This window comes from Canis lupus, chromosome 31 (genome assembly GCF_048164855.1).
Source record: "Canis lupus baileyi chromosome 31, mCanLup2.hap1, whole genome shotgun sequence".
NCBI classification, from domain to species: Eukaryota; Metazoa; Chordata; class Mammalia; order Carnivora; family Canidae; genus Canis; species Canis lupus.
Genome location: NC_132868.1, coordinates 14,440,396 through 14,454,157, shown reverse-complemented (window position 1 = coordinate 14,454,157; position 13,762 = coordinate 14,440,396). Strand labels below are relative to the sequence as shown.

Here is a 13,762-nt window from a genome sequence, read left to right as displayed (position 1 = left end):
CACCCTGCCTTGTTCCTAGAGCATTTTAGACATTTATTTTCAATATTCTGCTCCAGTTGTTGATTTGCCCCTGCAAGGTACTTTAAAGAAGAGAAAAGCAATTTTGTTTGAACCATCAATACCCTGCTAATATTTTGGCTTAAATCAAAGGGCTTGGCTTTCCCACACAGCACTTAAAATCAGGTGATGATATCACACCCATTAGTGCACTCAGCACAGGCCATGAGAACAGAAGCTGGCTTCTGTCCAGTAGTTTTCTCCCATGCTTGGTCCCTGAGGAGAGTGAATTGCTCCAGAAACCCTTATTAGCTACTGTCATTAGGATGGCAAAGTATTAGAGCAGCCCTCCTGCCCCTCCCTACATCACGTTATGAGCTATAATGACACCAAAAAGACATGTAAGCTGTGAAGGTAGCTTCATGCTCATATGTGACCTCAGAGTGAAGGAAAAGTGTAAACGGTTCCAAGCCCTAGAACTTGTTTCTTACTTCCACCCCAACTTGACCACCTCACCTGTCAGGAGAAGACTCCAGCTCCTAGAAGCATTAATGTCAAATCAAGCTTTTTGTTAGCCTGATTCTATTAATCCCTTAAGAGCTATGAAGATATCTTTTCATCTGAATGAAAGTATTCATCATTGAATACTTACAAATGAGTGAATGACCTTTCCAGTGACCTCTCCTTAGCACTTTGATTCATTCCTTCATTCATTGATCAAGGAGATGTGCAGATGCTATGCTAAGACTAGGGATATCATGGTAAGATAGGAATCCTCCAGGGATGCCTGGGTGGCTCAGAGGTTGAGCATCTGCCTTCAGTTAAGGGTGTGATCTCGGGGTTCTGGGATCAAGTCCCACATCAGACTCCCTGCATGGAGCCTGCTTCTCCCTCTGCCTATGTCTCTGCCTCTCTCTCTGGGTGTGTCTCTCATGAATAAATAAGATCTTAAAAAAAAAAAAAAAAAAAGATAGGAATCCTCCAGGAACAAGATTTTGGCATAAAATAGTCATGCAATTGCAAACCTCTAGATCATACAAAAGAATATATTATGCTCCAGTTGGTGTAATTATGGGCATAATAATTATACAAGGAGGAAGCTATGTAAATGTAACTTGAACACATCATACACTTGACCTGAACTGAATTTCCTATCATTAACAATTTCACTTGATTTCCTTAGAATTTATATAGGCTGGTCGAAACATGATTTGGATACTCTGGTCCCCTTAGGATAGTTAAGGAAGCTGGAATTAATAACTCCATTTTAAGCAGAGCAAGTTCAGAGTCATTCCCTCAATCTTAGAGATTTGTTCTAAAGAACAGGTTCATTAATGATTGTTGTTACAGATACTGAAAATGATGTTTGTACCATGAAATAAAAATGTTCAGAGCAAAACTTGATTTATATATCTCCTTTTTAAAATATTTTATTTATTTACTTGTCAGAGACAGAGAGAGCTCAGCAGAGGGAGAAGCAGACTACCTGCTGAGCAAGCAGCCCAATGCAGGGCGTGATCCCGGGACCCTAGGATCATGACCTATACCAAAGGCAGATGCTTAACCAACTGAGCTACTCGGGTACCCCCACATATCTCCTTCTCATTTTTTTTTAACCTCCTAAGCAAAGTCTGAAGTCCAGGCAAAGTGACTTGGTATCAGACCAAAGCAACTGTTTCCAGTAGAAAATTATTAATGTTATTAAGTTATTCTTTCTCAGCTTCCAGTGCAAAGGGAAGTGACATAATTGTTGACAGCTATCAGAACTCTTCATACTTTATTGGAAAGTCACTTGAAAAATTACCATATCATTAAACTCAAATCTCAAAAATATTTCAAAAATCTCTCCGAGAACTTCTAAGACAGACATCATATCATTACTATATATTCACTCTTTGCCTTCTAATGTTCAGACATAGGTAAAAGGGGAGAATGGGTTTGGGGAAGGAAATGTCTTAAGGTGAATACAGCATCAGGAAGAGAGATTAACCACCAACCTTGTTTTTTCTCCCCTCTCCACGGGAGAGGTGCCCAATAGAATCACTTGGAAAGTTATTGGTCTCTATAAGCAAAGGAGCCCCATTCCCTAGCTGGATGCCTGCCCAGTCCTGGATTTGCTCATTTGCCCAAGAGGGTCCTCTAAGAGCCTGGGCAGACTGTGGAGAGAGACCGCATGGCATTGCATAGTGGTATTCCAGGCACAGAAAGGGCAGGACAGTTTTCTTACATTCTTGGTTCTTGAAAGATAACAGAAGGAAGAATGGAAAAGCCAGTTTGGGGAATAGCACTGAGCAAGATCAAAAAGCAAAGAACCTATTCTCTGAAGAGTAAAACTGCGGAGTGGACTGAACAATCGAGCAGAGTAGTAAAAATATGGGCTTGGAGAGGTAGTTTGGAGCCAAATAAGTAAGACCTTGCATGCCAGGGCAAGGAAGGTATATTCAGTTCAGTAAATAATTGGAAACCATTGCACGTTCTTTGAGCCAAAGGGATCTAATCAGTGCTCTGATTCAGGAAAATTAATTTGACAGAAATGCATGGAATGGAGCTGGGCAGGAAAAGGCAGGAAATAACATGCATATGTGATGCTGAAGAAGATACAAAAATAAAGCACTGCTATGAGATATTGCTACATAGTTATTTGAGTGGCAAAATTTTAAAAAATATAAACTGATAATATCAAGTGCTAGCAAGGACTCAAGAGCATCTGGAACTCCCATACATGGCTGGTAAGAATGAAGAATGAACCATCCACTTGGGAAAATGATTTTGCAATTTCTCATAAGGTTAAACATATACTAACCATATACCCAATAATCCCACTCATGGTTATCTACCCTAGAGAAATGAAAACATGTGTTAATATAAAAACCTGTACATGAGTGTTTAAAGAAACTATTCATAATTATGAAATAAGCATTACGAATCCCTCAAGATGGAAAATGTCCTGAATATTCTTGAGTAGGTGAATGAATAAATAAACTGTCATAGCTTCATACCATGGAATGAACTTGGCAACAAGAAGGAACAAGGCATTATAGTGAATGAAAGAAGTCAGTCAGGCAGCCCCGGTGGACCAGCGGTTTAGCTGCCGCCTTCAGCCCAGGGTGTGATCCTGGAGACCTGGGATCCAGTTCCGCCATGGGCTCCCTGCATGGAGTCTGCTTCTCCCTCTGCCTGTGTCTCTGCCTCTCTCTCTCTGTCTCTTTCTCTCTCTGTGTCTGTCATGAATGAATAAAATCTTAAAAAAAAGTCAGTCTTGAAAGTTTTCATACAGCATGACTCCATTCACATAATATTCTTGAGAAAACAAAACTATAGGGATGGAGGACAGATCAACGATTGCCTGGGGTTAGAGGAGGGAGGTGAGCTAGTAATAACAATAACGACAATAATAATAACGGGATAACATGAGGAGGTTTTTTGGGGGTGATGAAACTATTTTGTATACTGATTGTAGAGGTGGTTACATGAATCTGCAGTGGTGTTTAAAATCATAGAACCATAAAAAAATCATAGAACCATATACCAAGAGAATGAGGTCAATTTTGCATTATGTTAATTTCAAAAATTAAGAAAAGAAAGCAAAGCCAAACAAATTAGCAAGGAAAGCAAGCTATTTTCCTTTGTTTGAAATATCTATTGGGTAGAGCACATTAGCATAAGTAAGCAAAGTCAATGCTAAATGGGAGGAAGGAATGGAGAAATAGATTCTTAGATTGTGAGACTCATAGATTGATCCAGGGTTAGCAAATACGCTTGTTTGTGGAAGTCTGTATTTCAAAAAAAGCCTGTAACATTATGTGTCAGGCTACCTTGCTATTCCTCCATCAAGAAGTCTGTGTTCCTATCATTTGATTTGAGATTGCATACACCAAGAGAGTATGGTGAAAGCTGCCGTATGTGCTTCCTAAGGCTAAGTCATAAAAATGCCACGCACTTCCTCCTTGTTCCCTTAGAACACCTGCTCTTAGAACCCAGCCAGTGTATTGTGAGGAGTTCCAAGGAGAACCACGGAAAGACTTACGTGAAGAGAAACGGAGATATTTGTCCACAGCCCTGGCTCATCTTCCAACCTAAAGCCAGCACCAACTGCCAGCCATATGAAAGCCATCTTGAAAGTTAAACTAGGTGAACTGCCTAAAGCAGAGCCAAGTCCTGCCTAAATTGGCTACTCATGAGCAAAGTAAATGATTGTTGTTGTTCTAATCCACCATATTTTGGGACAGCTTTTTACACAGCAGTAGATAGCTAATAGAATATTTTTACCATCAACACCAATAGATGACACCTTCCTGGCATTCCTGGGATAGGTGAGCTTAGAGGAGAAAATACATGACTGATCAGTGAGGTTGTACATTGGGCACAGTACTGATGCTGGCACCAGTGCTATGTGCCTGTCCTGTCAGATCCAGCACTCTCATTTTATATTTGAAATTAAAGACAGAGTGCAGGTCAGTTGTGATCTGCTCAAAATCACACAGACATTTTGTACCAGAGCCAAAACTCTGAATCAAGTCTTCTGACATGCAGTTTAGTGTTCTTTTCATTCTCCCTGTCCCTTCCCAATAACAGATTCCAGAGGCCTGAACCACAGGATCTAGGGCAATAATATATGCCAGGTGCTTCTCCTTACCCTTTTCATGCCTGTTAGTTAAGTACAGCGCTCTCCTAAGGTCACTGATGAGTGTGGAGATTATAGACTCAAATTGCCATTAGAGAACCTGAGTACAAAGATGCAGGAGTTATAACTGATTTGTATCAAGAGTGTCAGAAGAATACAGTAAATGCAATCACAAAATTTAAGCTGTAAAATGATCTGATATGGAAATGCATCATGAATGAGAAAAAGAAAAGTATTTAGACATAACCACTTGGGATCAAGGATGTTTGAAATGACACATAAGCTTCTTACAGATTTGACTAAGGAATCACTTCCTACATCCATCCTTGAGGAAACTGTGGTAGATTTTATTAGACAATTTTCATTTAATATTTTAAAACTTATTTTGTAGGGTGTCTGGGTGGCTCAGTTGGTTGAGTGTCTGACTCTTGATTTCAGCTCAGGTCATGATCTCAAGGTAATGGGACCCAGCCCTGAGTCAGGCTCCATGCTCAGTGGGGAGTCTGCTTGGGATTCTCTCCCTCTCCTCCTGCACCCCCACTCTAAAATAAATAAATCTTAAAAAAAATACTTAATTTGTTGTTGGAAGAAAACCTGTTACTTTATTCTATCAAGTATATTGTATATATAAAATCTGGCCTCATCTGAATACAATAGAACTGGAGTGCATACAACACATTCAACAGAGCAGTATGAGTGTATTGTACACATTGATGATTCTGTTCTTCATAATGCACTTGTCATTGAGAACAAAGCAGGCTCAGAAAAAAATATATGATTTCTAGGGTACAATCTAAAAGCAGAGGTTATAAAGACAGGGTACTGAGAATTTTAGGATAGCTCACTGAGGACCAGATTCTCAGATTCATTCAACATAGGACCAAGAGCAGAGCTTCGCTGAACTGGATCATAAGAAAACAAAACACCCTGCAGAAGCAACTGCAACCAAACTCCCAGAAAAATAATGATCACTCTCTCCCTTTCTGTGATTCTGAGTAGGGCATGGGGGTGGGGTTAGGTACGGAGATTATTTGAGTAAACCAAAATGGCCAAGTTCCTTCATTAATTCATTTGTTCACTGAGTACCTACTACGTGCAAGGTATTCTGTTAAACACTACTTGGAATACAAGGATGAAACGGGCTTTATCTTCAAAGGTTTTCTAGCCGGGACCCCATCCTCCTCTTTTAATAGAGTAAGATTTGAGAACATGAGCCTAATGAATTAGAAATCTAAGCATCAGCCAGTAGCACCCAAACATAAGAAAACTGGGTTTAAGCTTAGAAGCGGGATACATCACTACAATTGTCTATACAAATTAGCAGGCTTCAAAAATATTAACCCTTTTTTTCTTTGTTTCTTTCTTTCTGTCTTTCTTTTCTTTTTCTTTCTTTCCTTCCTCTCTTTCCCTTTCTGTCTCTTTCAACATGGATTACATTATCATTTGCAATATTACTAATTGCTGGATCACTTAGATGCATTACTGTGTTCTTAGGAAATTATTCCTGGTAATGAAATTCTTTTCATCAGTTCCACTTTCAGATTTGCAACACAGGCTTGTCCTTAACAAGTAAGTGTTCTTTTCAGAAAAACATGCAGCAGATGTGGCAAAACAGAAATATAATATTCTTGGAAGTGGGCTAGATTGGATAACAATTAAACTTTCATATTTGGACTTTATTCTTCCGGTAATTTCTCTGTCCACATCACATTTTCAGAAAGGTCGAAGTCATCCTTTTGTGTAACTTATTCTCAAATCTCCAAGCAAAGGTCAGTAAAAGTCTTGTTATAGCTTTTCAGATTTTTGTAGTAAGGAACTGTTGATTTATATTCCTCCATTCTTTTCTGGAATAGAATATCTCAGTACTCTCCACCAGGTTTTCATAAATACCAGCATCTTGTTTTTCAACTAATAAACTTAACCCGATGACTTCTTAAAGGCCTATAATATCTATTAAGATCCAGTGCACAAGAACAAAGAAAATATCTAAAGAGAGTGGGTTTTGAAGTCCATCTAATCTGGGTTCCATGCAGGCTCTGCTATTCCCTGTGTGACTTGAGGCAAATTCCTTAATCTCACGGAACTTCAGTTTTCTTATCTGTAAAATGGGGGTAAAGCGCACATCGCAAGGTCATTATGAGAACTGAGGACAATACAAGAAAGCAGAAAGCCTGGTGTCTAACAGGAGTTCCTTAAATAATCATTTCCCTTTGATTCCTTTTAAAAAATGACAGTGCAAACGTTCAGGATTTAATCATTAAAACACACAGGGACAGACGCAAACCAGTCAAGTCTCAGTCAACTTTTCTGACACTTTTGGGATGTCGAACATTTGACATTTCTTCTCTTTCTTCCTAATGGAAAAAGCACCCCACATAAGGGAAAATGAAAAAAAAAAATTTTTTTTTGGGGGGGGGGGGTAGAACGCCTATAATTTTACCCTCCTAGCGCTAGGATAGTTTCCATTTTTGTCACAGTCTGGCTTTTACACAAAACGGCCACATTTCCTGCACAGTCGCAATCAGACCGTGCTTCGCATGGCATCATCTCTTTTAAGGGACTAGGAAATTTATTCCAGGTGATAGTGGGAAGCTGCCGAAGAGGAAGGAATGCAGCGCTGCGGAGGTGTTAAAGTTCTCTTACATTGTTCAAACCTTTCTCCAGCACAGAACTCCACAAAGAACTCCTCTGCAGCGTTCATTACCCAGGGCGGTTTCTTTAAATTGTTTGACGTCAGAGGAGGAATGCTATAGCAACAGTCTGTCAAACTGGAATTAACTCAGAAGAAAGATGGGGGTGGGGAGAGGAAGGAAAACTGCTCCCGGGCGGCACCGACTTCAGAGGAAGCAAATTGGGTAGTTGCATTCATTTTATGACATTTAAAAACATAAAACACCCTGAGAAATGTGGAGAAAGGAGAAGAAAAAAAAAAAAAGTCTGTTGAGACGTGTATGATGTTTTAACTCCTGCAGAGATGAGCGACTTGCCAGGGTTATCTGAGAGGCGACGACAGTAACAAGGACTTCCAAGTGGAGGTCATTTCTTCCCAGGCAGGCAGGCTCTGTGCAAACGGCGTCTCGGCTCACACTTTAGCACCTCTGGGAGGCAGGTGTCGTCGTCCCTGTTTTGCCCGTGACCAAGCGCAGTCCCTGAGACGTACGCGGTCACCCAAGCAAGCGACGCTAGCAGAGCTGGGATTGCAAGGCGATTCCGCGGGACTCTGGGCTGCCTCCGGTTTACTTTCTGACACGTAGAATTCCGGACTGTTCAACCTACGCGGGACCCCGGGGTCTCCCCCACCAGCCTCCCCTCCCCCACCCCACCCCACCCCACCCCTCCTCCTTGCCCGCGAGCAAACCGAGGCTTCCGCGGGGCCAGGAAGGAAACCGGCCACACCACTGGGGCGCAACTCAGAAGTGTGTGCTCCGGCGTCCAGGCGCCGCAACGACAAGAAAACGAAACTGCCTGGGAATTCGTGTTTTTCTTCTCCTTCTAGCAGGAAACGAGAGAGAAAATAGGAAGCAGAAGCGGCGCGCGCCCCCCGCCCCGCGCCCCGCGCCCCCCGCCCCGCGCCCTGGCGGCGCGCGCTCCAGGCTGCGCGCGTGTCCGCGGCGCGTCCCCGGCCGGGCCCGCGCGCCTCGTGCCTCGCGCCTCGCGCCTCGAGCCACGTCCCCGCCCCGGGCCCGGCGCGCCGCGGAGTCGGCTGCTGGGCGGCGCGGGCCTGGGTGTGGCCGGCGGCTGTCGGCGGCGCTGGTCTCGGCGGGGCGCTGCGCTCCGGGGGCTGCTGAGCTCTCCGCAGACTCGCGCCGCGGCCGGTCGACGCGGGCCCGGCTCCTCCAGGTGGGCGGCGGCTCGTCGGGGCGCCCCGCGGGGCGTGGGGGGCGCCGGGGCTCCCCGCTGCGGGGCGTGGGGGGCGTGGGGGGCGCCTCGGGGCCGCCCCGCCGGAACCCGCCCGGCGGCGGCGTGGGGACGGCCGGGCCGGGCGCCCTGGGCTGCGGAGCCTGCCCGGAGGCTCGGTGGACGGGGCGGGCGCGGGGCGGGCGCGGGGCGGGCGCGGCTGGGCGCTCCCTGGGCGGCTCGGAGCGCTGGCCCCGGGGGGCGCGGGGGCGGCCTGCGGGCCCCCGGCCGGTGCCTGCGCCCCGAGGCCTCGCGGGGGCACTCGGGGCTGGCGCTCGCGGTTGCCCCGAAAAGCGCGGTCCTGCGGGGCCGCCCAGCGGGGTTCCTGGGAGGGGAGCTCTGGGAAGCCTCGTAAAAGTTTTCCGCTGAGCGCTAAAAACCAGACTAGTGGTTTCGTGTGAAATTTGCTTTGGAAACGATATGCCCACTGTTGGGGGTGGGGGGTGGTAATGGATTACGAATTCTTGTAAATTCGGTACGTGGTAAAATGTTTTCCACGTCTCCCCGCCTCCTTTTTCTGCTTCAAAGCAAATGATTTCCTTCTGTTTTGATACTTGTCGCTCTACGGTAAGGGAGGACTGAATCTCCAAAACTTCACGAACCAGACCCTCGTTTGTTTATAGAAGCGGTGCTTTGTTACTTTGCATCTCTCCCTGTGTGTGTGTGTGTCCCTTCCCTTTTCTCGCCCTCCTCCCCTTTCTTTCCTGGTAGGGGACGTGGATGCATCTTTCTCTCTTTCGGCCGCCGGCGGAATAGGCTCGGCGAGCGGATTAGCTCCCTGCGGGGAAGTTTTCTTGAGACGTTGGAGATTTAATGGTTGATCAGGACGCTTTATGATCATTCCTTCTTAGTGTTGCAAACTGAGATTGTGACCTTTGAGTACATCTTCTAGAACACAGGGCACACACTGCTTATTTAAGATGAAAGGGAGGTCTTTTCTAGTCCTGCAGGAAAAGAACGGTTTGGAGACCTAAAATTGTATGCTTGGAGTCTCTTTGCCATTGTACGTTTTAAGACTCTAAGGTGTGGGGCTTTTCGGTTATTACTGATCTGAGGCTCCGAAAGTTTATTGTGCATTTCAGGTATTTGGCCAGAGATCATTTTAGGATTTTCCATGTTGCATTTTGGTTTGTAGATGAATTTGAAACTGAAATAGAAACTTTTAAAATATCGTTTTATTGAACGAGGTTAACTGTTCTTGTGTATACATGTTTATAAAATTAGTTAATGTGGCTTGCAGGCTTTTAATACATTCAAGGTAATCTCTGAGCCATCGGCACCGGTTAGGAGGTTGTTCTGAGTCATTGGTCTTTTGCGTTAACCTGTAGCATCACTGCTTTATTGAGATGTAATTGACAAAATAACATGATAGAAATGTAAAGTATACAACAACGTGATGACTTGATATTCACATATATTGCAGAATGATGACCGTGGTAAGGTTGGTTAACACATTCATCACCTCACATAATTACCTGTGCATGTGCGGGCATGTGTGTGCGTGTATTTAGCAACTTTCAAGTGTAGGATACTAATCGTAGTAACCGTGCTGTACTTGACATCCCTGGAGCTTACTTACTCTCTTATAACCAGAAGTTTGCACCATTTGATCAGCATCTCCCCAGAATTGTTTCTTTTAAGTCATTGGTGCTTTAGTATGTCAGCACATATTTTTACACTTTAAAAATAGATTCTGGGACATTTTGAAAATTGAGAATTGGAACAAAGTATCGGACATTTTTCTGCCCTTACCAAGTACTGCCTGAGATGGTGTGATTTCTCTGATTTTTTTTCAGGCGTGTTACTAAAGTACACTTTGTTACTAGTTCTTTACCTTGCTGACTGGTTTACCCTGAATCTGTTATAGGAACTAATTATTAGACATTTGTTCTGGGCCAAGGGTGATGCTATATGTTATTCTATTTATATCCTTGGCAAAGGAGACATTATCCAGTTCTATAGGTAAGGAAACTATGCCCCTGAGATCTTAAATAACTTGCCTATGATCATGTAGCTGTTCAGTCATTCAGCGGGGATTCAAGGCCAGACCTCTCTGAATCTGAAGTCCACTTTCTCTCCTCTGTGCGGCATTGACTTTGGGCCAGGACCTGAGGAATGACCCTCTATTTCTTGTAAATTTTCCAACACGTGCCAGAGATGTGGATTTATTTTTCCAGCATGATCGTTACTGTCCATCTATGTTATTGCCACTCTCGTCTTACCTCTCTGTTCCTGGTTCAATGTCTGGCCCCAAGTTTAAGATCGCCCTCTTAGGAGGGCAGATTTTCTTCTGTTGACATTAATAGGTAGTGAAAGTATGATTATCCTTCCAAAATAATAACCCCATTTTAATGTGGGTTTTCTGGAACCATATAGATACAACTATTTTGGAATGGCAGTCTTATTTTGGAATATGGGAACCCTCTGATATTCCTCAAATTAAATCAGAAGATATTTTGAGGGATCCCTGGGTGGCGCAGCGGTTTGACACCTGCCTTTGGCCCAGGGCGCGATCCTGGAGACCCGGGATCGAATCCCACGTCGGGCTCCCAGTGTATGGAGCCTGCTTCTCCCTCTGCCTGTGTCTCTGCCTCTCTCTCTCTCTCTCTCTCTGAGTGACTATCATAAATTAAAAAAAAAAAAAAGTAGAAGATATTTTGATATTTTCCCTACTCTAAGGATAGATTATCCTGTCTCTACTATAATTTCAATTCAGTTTCTACAGAATCATCTACATTATTATACATTCTATTATGTCTCCCATCTTAAAATTATTTTCTTGATCTAGTATCCTGCGCCACTTCTCTCCACATTAAGACTTTTTTTGAGAAAACATACTTTTTTGATAGAATAAAAAATAAATACAAGAGAGGATAACCAGAAACTCATTAGTTACCTACAGGGAAGGCATAGTGGAGGAAACGGCACTGCTGTGATTATATCTTTTTTATAGTTTTGAGTTTTGAAAACTTGTTTGTTTTATATGTTCAAAAATAAAACTAACAAGGTTGAAAGAAAAACCCTGCAAAACTGAATGCAAACAGCAGCAAATGAGCCAACTGTATTTCAGTGAATAACATGAACTCTCTGAAGAAAAGAAATATCCAAGTAAGTTTTTAACACAGTACTTTGGCTATCTACCTTTAATCTAAAGATAGAAAGGACTGCAAATCCACCCCCCCCAAAAAAAAACCTTGAACCCTTGTAGTAAACTGGTTTTTTATAGTCCTAGAGATAAAGCAATTCTTGAACCGTTTTGTATGTATCATAGGAATGAGCATGAGTAAATTCATTGATATTTTTTGAGATAAGGTTTTCACTGTGGAGAAGGGAAATAAAGATATGAAATGGAAGAAGGCACTCTCTGGTGTTGGATTAGAATGAGAGTTATATATTTCCTAGCTTTGTCTGATGGAAAATTCTAGAAGCGATGACACCCCTCGGGGCAGTGAGCACAGGTAATGCCCAGATCTAAATGTCTGGAGGGCAAGGAAAGTAGATTAGCCTAGAACGCAAGGTAAGTGTTATCCAAAATAGTGATAGCACATCCAAAAGATGTAGGAACTAACCTGAACAGCCAAATCTGGGAAAATTTGAGCCTCGAATGAATAATGATAGTAATGGATTATAACCCATTGAATAAAATAAGAATCCACAAGTTCATAATGAAAAAGGAGAATGAATTCTCTAGTAGATTGCCAATAAAAATGTAGAAGGATCAGTAGAATTAGAAAAGTGACTAGCTTGCCACCATTATGGTCATGTTGATCGATGCAAGTGTTGCTAATGGAGAAACTTTGGTGGGGAACAGAGTACTAATATAGGTTCCAATGGTCTTTCCAGAGATTACTGACCACAGGGAAAAGGAATAACTTCACAGTGCAGAAATCTAGCAGACACCATCTCAACCAAGTGATCAAAGTTAACATCAGCAATAGCAGGATAAACAGGTTCCTCTTGATGTGCTTGAACTGGGCACATCATTGCTTTTCTGTGGTTTTTCTAAAATGCATAAACAAAATCTACATAGAGGAAACAATTGAGGGACCTTAACTGAGGATTGTTCTACAAAGTAATTGGTTTGTTCTTTTCCAGTACGTTAACATCGTGAAAGACAAAGGCAAAGGAAGTGTTTTACATTAAAGGGAGTTTAAAATACCTGACAAAATGCAACACAGATCCTGATTGGAAAATCTTACTGACCTAAGACATTTATCCGGACACTAGCAAAATATGAATATGCACTGAAAATATTGAATAATAATATTGCATCAGTGTTAGGTTTCCTGAAATTGATCACTGTACTATGGTTATTTAAGACAATACCCTTGTTAGAATATACACAGTGAATTATTTAGGAGTAAATGGTCAAAATATCTTCAACTTGCCCTCAAATGGGCAAACAATAATAATTATGACATATGAAGAGAGACTGATAGAGCAAACCTGGCAAATATTAACAATTAGTGAATCTGAGAGTATTTATTCACTGTTCTACTTTTTTCAACTTTAAGTTTGAATTTTTAAAAAATGAAATGTTAAAACTTCAAAAAATAATAAAGCTACTTTGTGTCCATAAACAACAGCAAAAATCCTTGCAAGAGTCTGTGTAGGCTACATCTACTTCTCAACTCCCAATCTCCCCTCTTCTGAACCCACTCCAGAGAGACTTTATTCTTCCTGTGGTATGAAAAAAACTGTTCTCAAGATCGCCAGTGACATCAGTCTTGTCACATTAGATTTCTCTTAGCCACATTTCACACAGGTGATAGATAACTCCTTTGTATTGAAACATTTTTCCTTGGTTTCTGGGACTCTGATTTTCATCCTACTTCACTGGCTATAGCTGCTGCTTCTCCTCAGTAGACGGTGTTATCATCCATCCGGTTGCTCAAGCTAAAAATCCTGAGAGTTATCTTTAATTCTGTTTCACTCACCCTACATCCATTCCCCCATTGGCAACTGTAATGGGTTCTAACATTATTTTTCCAAATTTGGCTATTTTTTATTTCTATTGACACTACCCCTGCATCAAACCACCATCTTCCTGGGCCTGGACTACAGCAGTAGCTCCTAACTGGTCTTTCAGCTTCCAGTCTCAGGCAATAGAACTCATTACTGTTAGATAAAATCTGAAGTTTTTACTGTGGTCAGGAGGCCCTCTTGATTATGTGGTTGGGCTCCTTCCTACCCCCTCTAATCTCTTCTGTTTTGCTCATTCCCCTCTAGCCTCACTATCCTCTC

The 13,762-nt window shown here is 42.6% G+C and overlaps 1 protein-coding gene and 1 long non-coding RNA gene across 2 annotated transcripts in view; one reads left to right on the top strand and one right to left on the bottom strand.

The window, feature by feature from the left end:
• Positions 1–4,946: 4,946 nt before the first annotated feature.
• On the bottom strand, positions 4,947–8,133 carry LOC140622404 (uncharacterized). Its single transcript, XR_012022175.1, has 2 exons — positions 7,980–8,133; positions 4,947–7,864 (listed from the first exon to the last, which is right to left on the bottom strand). It is a non-coding gene; the product is annotated as an uncharacterized lncRNA (long non-coding RNA).
• A 190-nt stretch (positions 8,134–8,323) lies between these two features.
• The window catches only part of GNB4 (G protein subunit beta 4), a 56,170-nt gene continuing 50,731 nt past the window's right edge, over positions 8,324–13,762 (top strand). Inside the window, exon 1 of the mRNA XM_072807474.1 lies at positions 8,324–8,461. The gene's annotated coding sequence lies outside the window, so the exon portion shown is untranslated. The remainder of the gene's footprint in view (positions 8,462–13,762) is intronic.